This window comes from Cydia strobilella, chromosome 9 (assembly GCF_947568885.1).
Source record: "Cydia strobilella chromosome 9, ilCydStro3.1, whole genome shotgun sequence".
In the NCBI taxonomy this organism is placed as follows: Eukaryota; Metazoa; Arthropoda; class Insecta; order Lepidoptera; family Tortricidae; genus Cydia; species Cydia strobilella.
Window position 1 is genome coordinate 7,073,930 of NC_086049.1, and position 16,651 is coordinate 7,090,580.

At 36.0% G+C, this 16,651-nt stretch overlaps 1 protein-coding gene across 4 annotated transcripts in view; it reads right to left on the minus strand.

Annotated features, from left to right (window-relative positions):
* The window catches only part of LOC134744168 (E3 ubiquitin-protein ligase RBBP6), a 59,204-nt gene that overhangs the window by 10,578 nt on the left and 31,975 nt on the right, over window positions 1-16,651 (minus strand). The window lies entirely within an intron of this gene.

Genomic DNA, 16,651 nt, shown 5'->3' on the forward strand with positions numbered 1-16,651 from the left:
CCAACATCATAAACAAGTCTGCAAAAAATCAGAACTACCGGATTTCACGCAAACGCTAAATGTATATTTACTGTATTAGTAACCTAAAATAAAGGTATGAATTAAACAGGTATCCAACAGTAACGGTACCCGAATAAAACGGCAAAACACCGGTGACCTAAAATAAAGGTATAAATTGAATAGATACCCAACAGTAACGCGGTACCCGAATCAAATGGCAAAAGACCAGTAACCTAAAATAAAGGTATCAAATGAAAAGGTATCCAACAGTAACGGTACCCAAATAAATAACATTTAATAGGTACCTTTTTAAAACGGTACCGCTAAGGTTACCATTTCAAGTAGAGGCACCTGACCGAATAATGAGCCGTTTTTTATAATTTTGACCTTAGACCTTTATCATGATTCATAATAAAAAAAGGTCATCTTGGATCCTCAGATATCGATTTTATAACTAACTATTCAGTTTTTATTTTTCTTAAAAAAGCAAAGAGATAGGTGCGGGCTGAAGAACAGCGCTGTGCAGTGGCCAGACTCGCGCCACAAGCTGATTCCCGAGCCTATTGTCGCAAATAGCATTTATAATATGTTAACTATAATTCTAAATGTCATATATATATATATACATATATATATATATGACACACACATACATATATATATATATATATATATATAGTTAGTTCCTACTTGTATATTTACTTGTATAATACTGCTGTAAGTTAAGCTTATTGTACTTATTACTGTTTTTTTTTTACTGCGACAATAAATGACTTTTTTTTTTCATCTTGAACGGAGCAAAAATGCAGAAATACAAGATGGCGGGCGTTTTTTTCTGATTTTGACTTCAGTTTCGTAATAAAGATCCTCTCGGATGTTCAGATATCGATTTTCAACTTGACCAGAACAAAAATGGAGAGATTCAAGATGGCGGGCGTTATTTTCTGATTTTTGACTTAAGATTCGATAAAGATCCTCTCGGATGTTCAGATATCGATTTTCTTCTTGACCAGAGCAAAAATGGAGATATCCAAGATGGCGGGCGTTCTTTCCAATTAAATTGAGTGACCGGTTTGAATGGTAAATTTAAAATAGTGAATTTTTGTGGTATCAGATCGCGCGGCAAGGTACTTTTATATAAAAGTACCGTTTGACCGGGAGCTTGTTTGGATACCTAAAGTATAGATATCGGTACCGGTATGCTACTTGAACGGTCGGATACCCGGTCAAAATCGTTATTAAAGGTACTGTTATTTAAAGGTACCGATTGAACGCAAGCTTGTTTGGATACCTCAAGTATTGATACCGGTACCGGAATGCTACTTTAACGGTCGGGTACATTTAAAAAGACCTGTCACAACCGTTTTTAAAAGTACCTTTTCAGCCCCTACTTTGGAGGACAATTTTTCGCAATAGGTTGAGATTGGACAGCTAAATAAAAATACGTGTCTGTTATTTTTTTTTAGGCTACTCTCTAACACGACGACCGGTCTAGCCTAATGGGTAGTGACCCTGCCTATGAAGCCGATGGTTCTGGGTTCAAAATCCCACAATCCCACAACACAAGCCTTCTTGAGCTTACTGTGGGGTTTAGTCAATTTGTGTAACAATGTCCAGTTGGGTACCTTTCCTTGTAAATCTATGAATGTCATCTGGCCTTATTACTTATTAAATCATTCATAATTTTATAACAGAAAAAGTAAGGGCAAATCGCCTAGCATGGTACGGGCATGTGATGCGGAGGGATGAAAGTCATGTGACGAGAAAGGTATTAAGAATGAATGTGGAGGGAGGTACGAGGAGAGGAAAACCGAGGAAAAGGTGGATGGACTGTGTGAAAGATGATATGAAACTAACGCAAGTGAATGATGAGATGACGGGTGACAAGAGAGGTATGGAAGAAAAAGACATGCTGCGCCGACCCCAAGTCAATGGGACAAGGGCAAGCGAATGATGAATTTTATAAATAATCATAAACAAAAATAATGTCCTTAATCCTTAAATCCATAGCTACAACATTCTTGTCATCTTACTCAAAACAAAAACGTATCTCTACAATAAGAATAACGTTTTGACATCACCTATTAGAAAATGGGATTTTTGATCACACTTGCCCGAAAAAAATAGCTACAACTCACTTTTTTTTATTATGTCACTAATTCATACGAACCAAGTAGGTATAAATGAGTTTTACTTTGAAAATACTGACGTTAATAATTTTTTTTGTTTATGATTTAAAATATTTAATTTGATAATTTTAATAGCCGTTTCAAATATTTTTACACAATTTTCAATTGTGGCTGAATGCCGATGGGTCTGTGCCTTCGATGCCTAAACTGCCAAATAATTGCTCCCTTGTGACACAATCTACTATTGATATCGAATGACTATAGAAAAGAAAGTCAAATAGTTTAAGGATTAACTCTCTTGGGAATTAAAATGGCTATAATTCCTGTCAAACCTGCGCTACCCGCTAAATAAAAAATACTACGCTTTATGAGCAAGGGCGATGAAAAAATATTTCTTTGTAGCTGTAATAAAATCTCTGCACTGGCCTGAAATAAAATTTCACTAAGAAAAAAGGGGTACCTGCAATTAGTTCATATTCCTGTAGATTAAAGATCATAATAATATGGTCCTACTAATAGTTCCTGAATTGTCAAAAACTTTATTACTTAATAATAAAATTGTTTATTTTATAATCGCTTTTCCAACGGAAATACATTCTCTGTACAACGGAACCAACCAGAAAAGCGCAGTCTTCCTTCAGCACTAGATGCATGGTTCAGAATTTAGATTGTGGGTCGTATTATGGTCGTATTTTTTACTGGTTGAGGGGTATCGATTGAGATTAAGTGTCATGCAGGATTCTTTTTACTTCCACTCTGGAGATCTTATAAAGACTGTACACGATGAAATCCGGCCATGCATGATGTGGTAAATTTCACATTGAGTGCCGGGAACCCGCTCGGCGGGTTCCCTATTCTTAGTCGATTTCCTCTACAAAGCGGTAAAACGCTGGGATCGGCTACGAGTGTAGCGCTACGAAAACGTTGGCAGTGAATGCGTTAAATGAATGTGTATTTTCAGCAGTACTTTTTTATTATTATTTGTGGATGTCAAACAACTTAATAAAAATATGCAGTTTTAACATTATTTTCCACTGTACCTATATATTTTTGTCCATGGTCTTCTGAGTCTTTACCATGTTTTCCGGATAATTTTATCGTAATTGAAAAATCCAAATTCTACCTTATTACATTGTATTTTCATAATAACTAACATTTCGCCGATGACATCGTTCTCTTTGCCCATTCCGCTACAGAACTTCAGGTAATGCTCCAAGACCTGAGCAATGCAAGCCTTCAAGTTGGACTTCAAATGACTCGAACCAAAACTCAAGTGATGACCAACAGCAGGAAACGTACGGTTACGGTAGACGGGCAGACTATACACTATGTTGACGAGTATATTTACTTGGGCCAGTTAGTCTCTTTCAGCAACGGGCAAGACAAAGAAATCGAGCGCCGTGTCGAAAACGCCTGGAAGAGCTACTGGTCCATGAAAGAGCTGATGAAGGGTAGCCTTCCACTGTCACTGAAGCGAAAACTCGTCGACATGTGTATCCTGCCCGTCCTAACCTACGGTGCTCAAACATGGTCACTCACAGAGAGTCAGAAGTCCAAGTTGAAGGTTTGCCAACGGGCTATTGAGCGCAGCATTTTAGGTGTGAAGAGGACCGATCGTATCCGGAACACCACGCTGCGCGCAAAAACCCGCATTGCTGACGTCGGTGAGAAGAATGCTAGGCTCAAATGGGACTGGGCGGGTCACGTCTGCCGCATGCATCCAGACATGGGCTAGCATAGCTACCAAATGGATGCCAGAAGAGGGGCGCGGACCCGGCAGGCCCAGAGAAAGATGGCGGGACGACCTAGACACCTTTCTCAACAACTGGCCGGAGGAGGCACTATATAGGGAATCGTGGAAGACAAGGTGAGAGGCCTTTGCCCAGCAGTGGGACACCATAATAGGCTAGTTAAAAAAAAAACTAACATTTTTCTAATGGACTTCAGGTTGGGGTAGTTCAGAGATGTTTTAAATTTGGTGTATTTGCCTTTTTGACAGAAAAATGGCTACTATATAAAAACAACTTTTAGTGATTGAAGTAGACCAGTCTTTCTGACTACTACTAATGAGTGTAAAAAAGATTCTGGAAATATAAACATAGGTAATTGTGGCATTGTAGCAGGAAGCGAGTGAAGATTAATAATTTTTTTCACAATAAAAAAATTGTTTTGAAATGAACAATTTGAGCTCTTTCAAACGATACCCCACTTGACCTAGTAACTAGACTTTGAAATTTTGCCCCCTGAGTATTTTACATTTAATAAAAAAAATAAAAAATAACACAGCGTTGCTCATGACTATGAAAATGTACATTTGGTAAAAAGATTGACCATATCATGCATGGCCTGATTTCATCGTGTACAGACTTTAGGTTGTCTGAATCTGTTCATATCCTACAATTATTATTCAATTACGTATCTATCGTTAAGCGCGCAAAGCGCACGCGTCAGTCATCGCCTCCCGGCTGATACTTTGTCAAACGCTAGTTTAAATAAAATAAAAACTGTCAGCCGGTTGTGCCGCGGTGGAAAGACCGTCAGCTGTCCACATGAACATGTAAAAAATACGCGCCTTACCATTTATGTCCGCAAAGTATGCGTAATGCGTAATTGAAGTTTAGTAGTTTATTGAAACGCCTGATGAAATTTTTTTACATGTTCAGGCCACCAGCTGACGTTTATTTCACCGCGATACAACCGGCTGACGATTTTTTTATTCACAATAGCATCTAAACTATAAACTGACAAAGTGTCAAATGGGAGGCGATGACTAAATTTTTTTTACGTGTTTCGGTGGCCCCATTCCTCAACCCACCAACGGAGCTGCAGCTGACGTCCACGAGGGTTTATCATACATAGCCGTTAACCACTATACGAGATATTTCCCGGGAGGCGATTTGTCATGGAAATCTGTTCCTGGTCCGCGGTCTATTACATTTGTTGCGAGGTTGCGACCTTAAACAGCGGCGGCGGCGCCCTAATAAAGTCTATAAAAAAATTAGTCATCGCCTCCCGCTTGATACTTTGTCAGATGATAGTTTAGATGCTATTGTTAATAAAACAAATCGTCAGCCGGTTGTATCGCGGTGGAAAGACCGTGTTACGCGTTTCGGTGGTTGCCATTCCTCAACCCACCAACGGAGCGGCAGCTGACGTTCACGGGGGTTCATCATACATAGCCGTTAACCGCTATACGAGTTTTCGCCCGGGAGGCGATGACTGACGAAATTTGCGCCTAGCTCGCGGTCTATAACAAATGCTACCTAAAAAATATGTTGTAATACTTGTATTTTCGCAAAATATACCTATGTTTTGTTTTCTTGCATGATCACTACGTGGCTCAACGCAGAAACTTTCAGTATTACCCCCGTATTCAATTGTGGAAAGGGGACACAAGGACATGTCTTAAATTCAATTCAATATTCTCGAATGGTACATCATCATTGGCCACAGCATCTTTACAGATGATAGTTGCAGCGACTAGAGGTATTTGAGGAGATGTCTACAGTCTAACGCAGTCGAATGGTACATAACGCTTCTGTAAATCATGCATTACTCATTATTATCTGATGAATCTATCGACTATTTCATGCCTAACCGGACGATGACGTCGTATGGTGGTATCGTTTCTTCGACAGCAATAATTACAGATAGGCTTCACATTCAATCACAATAACGCTTGGAAAGGTTTGACATCCACCATGCGCGTTGTCGACCATTTTAAGAGCCTTATTTAATAAAAAATAATGAGTTTCGCTAAAGAATTCTAACAATAATTAACGATTTACAAACATGACAATAATATTATATACAAATAAACCTTACATTCTATATCTAACTTAACAATAAGCAATACAAATGAAACTCAAGCTTCGATGTAAATAGTTTATTATGTTTCCATCACAGTTAATAATATCACAATCATGTAAGCAGATTCATATTTTAGTTATAGCATCTATTGTGTATTTACGAAATATATTTATCATGCAAGCTACCATGACGCGCTTGCAACAGGCAAAAGGACCCGGCAAGATTTTATAGCCTCCCGAGATCTAAAATATAGGGTTCCGATATTTGATAATAGGCTAGATGACAAATTTTTATTAATGGTATCAATCGATCAGGTTTGTTTTTGGGATCAAATGTTTATATGGGACCATGGGCATTAAAGCAATACAAAAGTCAGAAATGATAGTTAAAGTTCGTACTTCACTCGCGAAACGCTCCTTACAAAACGATATGTGAACGTGACGTGAAGGTTACTGAGAGCCCATATTTAATGTATGGAAAATAAGTAAAATTACGATTTTGTAGGTGAAATATTGCGTTTACGCATATAGTTACTGTACAATGGATAAAATGCAAGGAATCGAATGGTATCTTTACTTTATTCCTTTTTGGAAGTTAAATTTTGAACCTTTTAGATCCTGTATTTTTCTATCATTTCCATATATTATTTTAATATCCACATTATTGTGATAAATTGCTCATTTGCTATCTATTTTGCTAGATTTTGTTATACAATTCAACATGTGTCATCATCCCTATTAAATGAGTAGGTACGCAGGCTTTTCAGAATATTTAATAAGCTGAGAAAAAAAAATGCATAACGCATGTTGATATTTAATTTCAGCGTCGGCGACGTCTGAGGTTAATAACTGTTTAAGTTTGGGTTCTAAGTTTGTTATCTTATGGTATTATATTTTATATTGACACCATTCCCAAGTAAAAACGTATAGAATATGATTTGCGAACACGATACCAAACTTGGCCTAGTGGCTTAAATAATGTTGAGAATATAATAACTGTATAAAATAATTTTTGGACAACGTCGAATAAGCGCGCATGGCATTTTTCAAATAGCTTGGGTGCGATGACAGTTTTTATCTCCATACAATAATACATATAACCTTAAAACGCAAAAGCTCGCAATATTTGAGATGACAGCTGTCATAGTTCCCAATTTATTAGAAATATACATTAGTATCAATCAATTACAAATCAATTACATATTTAACAACGATATAGTCATTTGAAAACTGCAGGGTTTATGGGCCGTGTCGGCAAAAGTTGTAATACTCGTACAATAAAACAGAAAGCGGTAAAGCACATAGGTACGAAACTTTCGTCTATTATAATATTATTTTTCGCCAGAGTTTAATTAAACTATTAATTCAATACATCAATAAATGTAGTACTTAGGTTAAAATTGCACAACAATATATACACATATGTATACTTAATGAGAAACGGTAATATAGCCAGAAAGAAAACAAATATAGCTATAACCTCTAGCCGCCCACACGTCAAATAAACTTACCATGATAAATGCAAGGGGTCATCCATCAATTACATCACAAGTTTAGGGGGAGGGAGGGGGTCAAGAAAATGTGACATGTGACAAGGGGGAGGGAGGAGTCACAAACTTTTATGATGTCACTTTAACTTCATCCGTAATGAAGACGCTAGTAAACGAAAATTCATTGAAATAATTTTTTGTTCGCTGTACCTACAGGTAACAAGTTTTTGGAACGATAAGCGTTTTTATTCGTTTAATTTTCTTTCCTAATCAGTTTTGGGTTATAAAATTACTAATATATCTTTTGTCAAATATTTTGCTAAATGTGACAAGGAGGGGGGAGGGGTCAAAAAACCTAGAAATTCGTGTGACGTAATTAATGGATGACCTCCAATTTTGATTTGTCAAAATTAAAATTCGAGATCGAATGATTCGAATGGAATATGAGACCTTTTTATAAGTCTCCGGGCGGCTAGAGGATCTCAGGTTACCGCAATATTTTAGGTAACTGTACGGCTACCACTAGTTTGACACTGACATATTCGCTAGCGTGTACGTAACTTACTTTCTATGCATCTCGCTCGTACTCGCATATTAGTGCGAGAGAGATATATAGAAAGTAAGTTACGCAGCTAGCTAGTAGTAAGTTAGTGCTAAGGCAGTCGTGGTAATGCTACTGAATTATTATAAACTGATATTTTCGATCGCGTAAAATAGTATAACATCATGTTTACTACATCTTTCTCGCCATTTTACAACAGATTTATATTAGTTTTTTTGACATATCATTGTAACTTCGAGTGAATATAAACTTGTTTCTAAATTTCTATCTTAACGGCACCGAAGTCTCAAGTTACATAGAGAATTCGGCAGTAACAATGTGCTAACCCATACTATACTAGTTTTTATCAAGAAAAAACATCTGCGAGCGATACTACAAATTTTTATATTTAACCCACTAGCGCCCATTGCAGCCAATTGGATACACCTGGGTTACGGCGTTTGATTCTACTGTAACTCTATCTAACAGCATTAGAAAAATGGTGGGTTCCCAAAACTGGGTGTGGGCGCTAATAGGTTAAGTAGGAAAAATTAAAAAATTCCCCGCCTCCGGCAAGATTCAAACTTGCGACCTTTCGGAACACTGATCCAATCACTACTACCAACTAAGCTACGGAGGCTTAGGTACCAGAAGCATGTGAATCTTTCCATTCTTTCTTGTATGCTCACAAAAAATAAAATAAAACAGTTTCAATTTCATTTTGATCAAAGACGTAAATAAAGACGTTAAATACAATGATTTATCTACACGGCCATTCACCAAATTGTAAAAAAATAGGTGTCCCATCCGTAAGAAGGCATGCACCTTAAAATAAAATGCAAGTGGGTTTTTTTTTTAAACTAGTTGTCATAATCATAAGTATGATGCTATACGTTCAAGTATTGGTGTTTTCTGCAGGATGGACTGTATTTTGAGCTAAGAACCCGTACTATACGTTATTTATATATACAGCACTGTTCTTAACGAAAATACTCTATTAAATAAATAATGTACGATCAAGGATTTTAATTTCAGTCCTACCATTTCACACCTAGTCACAGTGACAATTTAATAGTATTAGGTTCCTAGCTACTTTCATATTTATTGTCACTGTGACAAGGTACGAAATGGTACGGGGAAATCCAATTATTTGATTGCACGACCAGAAAATAACATACAACTGTTTACACAGTTTCTTACTTGTCCCGTATATCAATACAGTTGCAGAATACCTACATCATTCAGCAATGCATGGGGCATGGTTATTTTTTTTATAGCAGATATAGAGCATGTCGATCAGAAGTCATGTCTATTACAGCTGAGAATATGTATTTTTCTCTTATTCATTTGCATGAACAAAATTCGTACTTTATTATTGCGTTTTTCCTTTTACATAAAAAGTTTTAAACATTAAAAAAGGAATCATTGGTGAAAGGCCATTTTAGAACCTGTAGTACAGGGATCTATTAGGAAATAAGAAATAAAATTGCAAAAACATATTGAAATTAACTTGGGAATCTTTAAACGGAAACAAAATAAAAAGCTTGCATAATAAAATAAGATTTGAAGTAAAATAAACTCACATAATACACAATTTGATAAAATTATGAACGGAAAACTAAAGACCTCGGTTAAAGTTTGGCATATTACTAGAGTTAGACCAAGCTAACTCTGCAGCGATCGAAAAAAGTAGTTTTTGAAAATCAGTATGTGATGACAACACCACAGAAAAAAGTATTAAACACGTATATTGATACTTGTAATTTATTCTACCATTAACCGATTGTGAAAATCAGGCATCAAAATCATAAAAATGCGGAACATAAAATGAAGTTTATAAAATTAGTATGCCTATACCTATTAGATGTGGTTATTTTTCTGTAAAAGTAAAACCTTGGTCTAAACTAATATTATATTTTTCACCTCAGCAGCTCGAACAAGCCTACTTTCGTCACTCCCTGGAGTGAAACAAAGTAGCTTTTTAATTCAGTGAAGGCCATGAACTGCCACTTCATACTTTGATTCCATTTTTTTTTTGTTTCTGAATTATTCTGTGTAATACGAAATACATTTTAACCTTTAATATGTTCTCACTACTGAGGTGAAAAATGATATGTGCAACACGAGAGTAAATTTATTTTACATCTCGTGTTTTTGAGTCTTTCGCTTTCTCGACACTCGAAATAAACACTCGCAGGAAAAACCAACTTTCCTCTCTTCTTGCACAAATAACTATTTTAAACATGGTGCAAGTATTAAAATGTCTCATTGCCATATATACACGGTGGCTAAAACATAAGTGCATTCCCGTTGCCAGGGCGGTTTTGGGAATATACTGAGCAACTTTTACTATGGGATCTTTCTCTTTTACTCTAATTAAGACGTACTAGGAGTGTTTTTAAAATCGGCTTTTCTTTTTTAAGTTAATTTTATTTTGACATTTTAGTCTTAAGTTTTCTGAGTGACGCAGCACTACAGGACTCCATTCTGGCAAAGACGTGTCACTAAAAAGTTTGGCGCTTCAGGTACGTTTCAAGTTTCATGGTCTGGATCTGAACCCATCAAGGTTTGAGGAGTTCCCTCAATTCCTCATGGATTCGATCATCAGAACTGGGCTCTGACAAAAATGGAACCAACTTCAAACTACCTATATAATTTCATTAAAAAAAAAAACTAAATCGATCTAGAAATTACGGAGTTTTGCGGTAGCATACCTACATACAGTCCGTTAACTCTGAGAACGACTTTCGGATTTTAGAAGGATACATCGGGTATCGGCGGTAACACGCGAAGGTGATACTGCTGTTCTGCTTTCTTATTAACTCACAAAAAGTTTTAAACTTACTGCAAAAAGTTAAGGATACCTATTGTCTCAATGTAAAATAAGCCGTAATTTAATGACATTATGTTTAATTAATTTTTAACAAGCAGAAACATCTGCGATCGATGCTATTAAGCTTAGAATAAATTTAAAAGTGGAAAAATTACTGCCTTGGGTGAGACTTGAACTCATGGCCTCTGGATCGATACTCCAGCGCTCTGCCAACTGAGCCACCAAGACCTTATCCATAGTCAGCAAATCTTCCCGCTATATGGGTCTAGGGGACCTTAGCGACATCTACCGTAAGAGTGTTACACTTCTTAAACGGCCACCGGAGTTCCAAGTCATATTGGAAATTCACCAGTTACGATGTGCTACCCATTCTAAATTAATTTTTAACAAGCAACCCCGTGAGCCCGTGAGGCCGTGAGTTCAAGTCTCACCCAAGGCAGTAATTTTTCCACTTTCAAATTTATTATGTTTAATATTCGGTTGATGACTATATTGCGATTTGACTTTTTGTCATAATCTAAATATAAAAAAGCAGAATTTGAAATTCGAAAACCAAATTTGAAAACAGAACGTCACACCGTCATTTACTACTTCTGGCGGAAATTATATAGTTGATAATACCAGTCACATATTTCAGTTCATATTTTATGGTAAAATTATGCAATTGGAAAATTGTGATATTATTGTAATTTTTAAAACTACCCATTCAACATCAGAGTCATTTGTATTAATTATAAATCGGTCACTATAATCGTCTATTTTATTTTCATATATACGGAAGTTTTCTTCACGTTTAATTGCGTGTTGACAAACTTTTTTCCAATCTTCTGGACCAATCATATTGACCTTCTCTTGCAGTAGATTCTTTACGCTTGTCAAAGTCATGTCAACATTACGTTGAGCTACGTATTGTTTTAATTGGGCCCATATATTCTCAATAGGATTAAAGTCTGGGTGGTACGGAGGTAAACGCAGAACAGAATGACCATGTTCAGCCAGTATTTTATCTATGGAATATTGTATATGTTCGTGTTTGTGTTATCGACGAATTTACGATAACATCGTAAATTCGTGGTTTTGTTAAGCTGGGGTCTACTGGAATATCATGTGTTGTCAACCAATCTATCATGTCTTGTTTCCGGGTATTAGAATTGGGCAGTTTTTCGGTGTATTTGTTGTGATATGGGGCATTATCAACAACTAACATTGAATTCGTCGGCTAATTTGGAATAAGCTGATTTTTAAGCCATTTTTCATAGTTCTCGCTATTCATCTCTTTGTGATAATCGCCTGTTGTGTCTGTAGATTTATACATAAGCAACGCACCAGGTATAAAACCATTTTCACTGCCGGCGTGAGCTATTATGAGACGTTGTCCTTTGGAAATTGGTTTTTTAATTCCTGCGTTGCTAGAGTCTGACCAACCTTTGCTACCAACGTGCGACGTGTGTATATACGACTCGTCCATATACACTATATCCCTTCCTTCATTCCTGCTTATTTAAATTTTATCTAAATATTTGGTCCTTTTCAGTCGCACATCATGCTTTTCCATCAAAGTTTTTCGATTATCCCTTATTTTACAGTACCGAAATCCCATTTACATAGCGTATTCGTAGCGTGACTGTAGAACCCTTGAAATTAATAGCTTCTATTAGCTTCAGCCGCAAGTTCTTTGAATCTATTATGGAAATCATATACCATCCTCCTGATTACATCGTAATCAAAACTATCCAGATTTAACACAGTCCTTTCTCGGTCTCTTTTTGTTTGGCGTTTCAAAGGGCATGGATGGAGGTTTTTGGTCGGCTTCGCTTAATATTTTTCTTAATGTATGTTTTGTAATTCCTGTTGCTTCTATCACCCGGTCTTGAATTTTATTAAAATATTTACAAGTATTATTTATTCTTAAAAGTTTCCGCTTCTTTTGAAAAATATTTGTATACATTATATATGATTTCCCGTGATTGACCATTTAAAGAAATACCCTTTTTGAGACGAGTCCCCATTTAGTTGCCAAAAAATATGAAATTAAATATATTGTTTACCTACTAGTTATGGTGAACTACTCTATATATTTTAAGGCTGAAAAGACGACTGCACTCTTTGGGTGTTGGATTGCAACTAAATCAGTAAGAAACTGTCACTTTCTATTAAAAAAAAATTAAATAAATAAATAAATAAACGTTTATTCAAAGATCTTACTTACAACTAAATACCTATTTTCTTCTGCCAAACCACACAGTGGTTTGTTGGCAGACGAGGCTCCTTTGCGTTTGTGTTAGCTGTTGATATGCAACTTAACTTTATCTTAAACCTAAACTTACCTACTTAACCCTTTACTGCTCGCGCAGCCTTATATGGTTGTTATGTTTTTTTACGCGATTACGTCCGATTTTACCCGAAAAACTAATGTCGTTCTAAGAGTTAACGGACTATACGTGTTACATACTACATAATAATATGTGTTACAAAACAAATTGATTACCTCTACCTTTTTTAAAAGTTGGTTGAAATTAAAGCCATTAAAAGCGATTACAGGAGCGGAGCGCTCAATCTCGAAAGTCAGTGAAAAATAATGTTTAGCGGCCCGCAACTTGGTCACTCGGGTGAATCTCCATAGTGATACCAGTGCAATAAATAAACTACCCGGCAAAAGCAGCTTTTTATTTTCTATTAATATACCAAAATGTTTTTTGTTAAAATTTAGTTACCTTTTAACAAAGTCAATATTTCTGGAGTAGAATATAAAAAGATTTCTAATAAATATGGAAAATATGGACAGTTTAAGTACCTTGAATGCTGCAAGAGTTTTTTGTCACCGTCCACACCTTTGTTTACATTCATTCCGTGTGTCAAAAGTTGGATATATGTAGATAAAAAAGTTTGAATATAGATAACTAGGGTTACAAGGGGCAACTGATCAACATTTATGACAACGGGCATGCGCCTTGTAAACTGTTAATTTGAAGGCATAGATGTGGAAATAGATGAAAGTAGTAACTATGTAATGGGAGTCGGTATGGTAATCGGTTGGGTAGTAACTAATAAATTAATGCTAGATAGGTCATTAGACACATCGTGAGGAAACCGGTCTAATCCAACAAGGTCTAGTTTCCCCTCTGGGTTGGAAGGTCAGATGGCAGACGCTTTCGTAAAAAATAGTGCCTACACCAATTCTTGGGATTAGTTTCCAAGCGGACCCCAGGCTCCCATGAGCCGTGGCAAAATGCTGGGACAAGGCGAGGAAGATGATGAGGTCATTGGACACATAGAAAGAGGTCCGAAAGCGAGTATGAAACTCCAAACGAGCTTACGAAAAAAGAAACCAATATCAAAATTCGGCAACATAACATGACATTTTAAATGGTTATTGTCACTGGACTACCAGGAGACTGAAAATTTACTTCTAAAGGTAGTTTAAGGTTAACTCTATAGTCTATTTAAATTTGTGTCCATTAGGAAAATAGTTTCTGTAAAACTGTAATGTAATGTTATCAATTTCACTAACAAAACTATGTTGCTTTTAGTTCATAATTTTCTCCTCTATCATTCCAACTGTCACACATGACATACAAATGCATACCTGGTCTCCCGCGGTACAGGCCTAGCCTAGTACGGGGACCCCTGGGAATTCTGTACTATGTGACCCATGCTATGCACCCACCCGATGTAACACCAATTTCTGTATTGTATAACTGTCCTGTTTTGTGTGCAATAAACTTATTTGTATGTTTATCTTTATTTTGCCATGTGCGTGACCTCAACACTGGTGTCATGCTGATGCACTTCTACCTAAAAAATCGTGCACTTCAAATCACATTCACTCTTCACTCATTCGTTCATTCACTACTTACCTTGTTTGCATAAGTACTCCATGTAGCCCTGTGTGGAATCAATCACCTCAATTCTCCGTCGACACATCTAAGGAAGTACATGAAGTCCAACAAGGACCATGCTAAAAGTAACATATCATATACGGTCAATATACGAAACAACATTTCGGTCAACAGTAAGCGTCTGGAACGTAACTATTTGTTAGGTTGAGGCAGCAATATCTGCCTGCATTCTAAGTATAGTTACATCTCTGTAGGTTGTAGTGATCAATTAAGTTTCGTACAGTTAATAAGTGGGAGGGCATAAAATCTTATTAACTTGATTTGACAACAATATTTTAACAGATATTTAAGTCGATATAGATCAGAACCACTCAGTGGGACGTAGGTAATTATAACAAAAAATACTCAAATTAAACATAAATGTAAACAGACAAAGGTACATGTTCAGGGATGGAGGTTGTAAAATCGAGTTCAATAGAAATGGCAAGTAATATAAACAAACCAATTTACCTTCATTTCTTCTAATCTTGCACTTTTTGTGGACAACCATGATTTAATCAACACTTAAATCCACATCTATACTTAAATCTATCATTTATATCAATTACTAGTTAAAATATATGTTAATAATTAATATTTCAATGAAAACAACGATCGTTAAACCTTTAGGTTATACATCATATGCTAACAAAGATAAGTAAAGATAGTTTATTATTATTCAAGTAGGCATAATACAATTCTATATCTACGTGTCATATTTGTTTAGATTATTTGCCATTTCTATTGAACTCAACTTTAAAAGTTCCATTGACACAGAAAAAACCGATGCTTGTATGGCTCATTCCTGTCGCAAAACTGAAAATTAACTTATATTAAACCAGATTAAAATAATAACGAGTATAAAATAATAATTCTAAGAATGAACAACAGGAACAACGTCTTGTTAAATCCGTTTCATACAATGAATAGGTATAACAGGCACCCGTTTCATGATCAGCTTGTAAGTTCTAATAATAAAGTTAAGTCTCGATCTAATAAGAGGCTTCCATCCCTTTCACAATTTACAAACTTTCAATGAAACTGTTTCCTGGTACAGTAAAACCTCTTCATTAATCATTCGCGACGTAACAGCTGTCACTTTGCGATTATAAAATCGTGTCGATGAAAAATTATCAATAATTATATTAATTGTCAATTAACTCCTTAAGAGTCCCCGGCAAGCTCGGCCGAATTTCACCTTCCCATACAAACGGAGTTCCGTTTTCATTTTAAAACTACGTTTTGGATTGTAATGAAACTTTGCACATACAATAACATGAGGTATATCTAGGTCTGAAATTAGTTTAAATAGCTCCAGTTTATAAAACAAACGAAATAGAGCAAAAACACGTTTTGTATGAAAAACGTAAATTCGCTGTATTTTTTTTAACTATGGTATCTGAAGCTACATAAACTAATTTCAGACGTAGATATACCTTATCCTATTGTAAGTACAAAATTTCAGAGCAAACTAGCCACTCGTTTGAAAATGAGAGCGGAACTACGTTTGTATTGAGAACCGAGCTTGCCGGGGACCCTTAAATCTCACTAACATGACACGGAGTCCACAAATAGCCTAAAAATTCAATACAAAACATAGTTTTAATAATATTTTGGCTAAAACAAGCGCCACCTCGCTCTAGTTCCTTTTATCCGTTCATTTCTACGCTTTATAACATCACATATCCTTTTTCTTATTCTATTTGATAATACGTGTAGACGATTAAAAACTTTTGTAACATGCATCACAACAGAAAATATCACAGATCATTAAAATAAGGATACATAGTCTTATACAATAATGTACATATGTAATTTTATAATAAAACTTATCATTAACAGTCTTATATTATAACGTTTTGGTAAAATTAAGTCGCTCGCCTTCCGTAGACACTCGTAGATTGTGTTGATCGTTGATATACGTCGCGCTGCGTGTCGCCATCTCCGCTCATACGTGCTTGGCATGCTGCT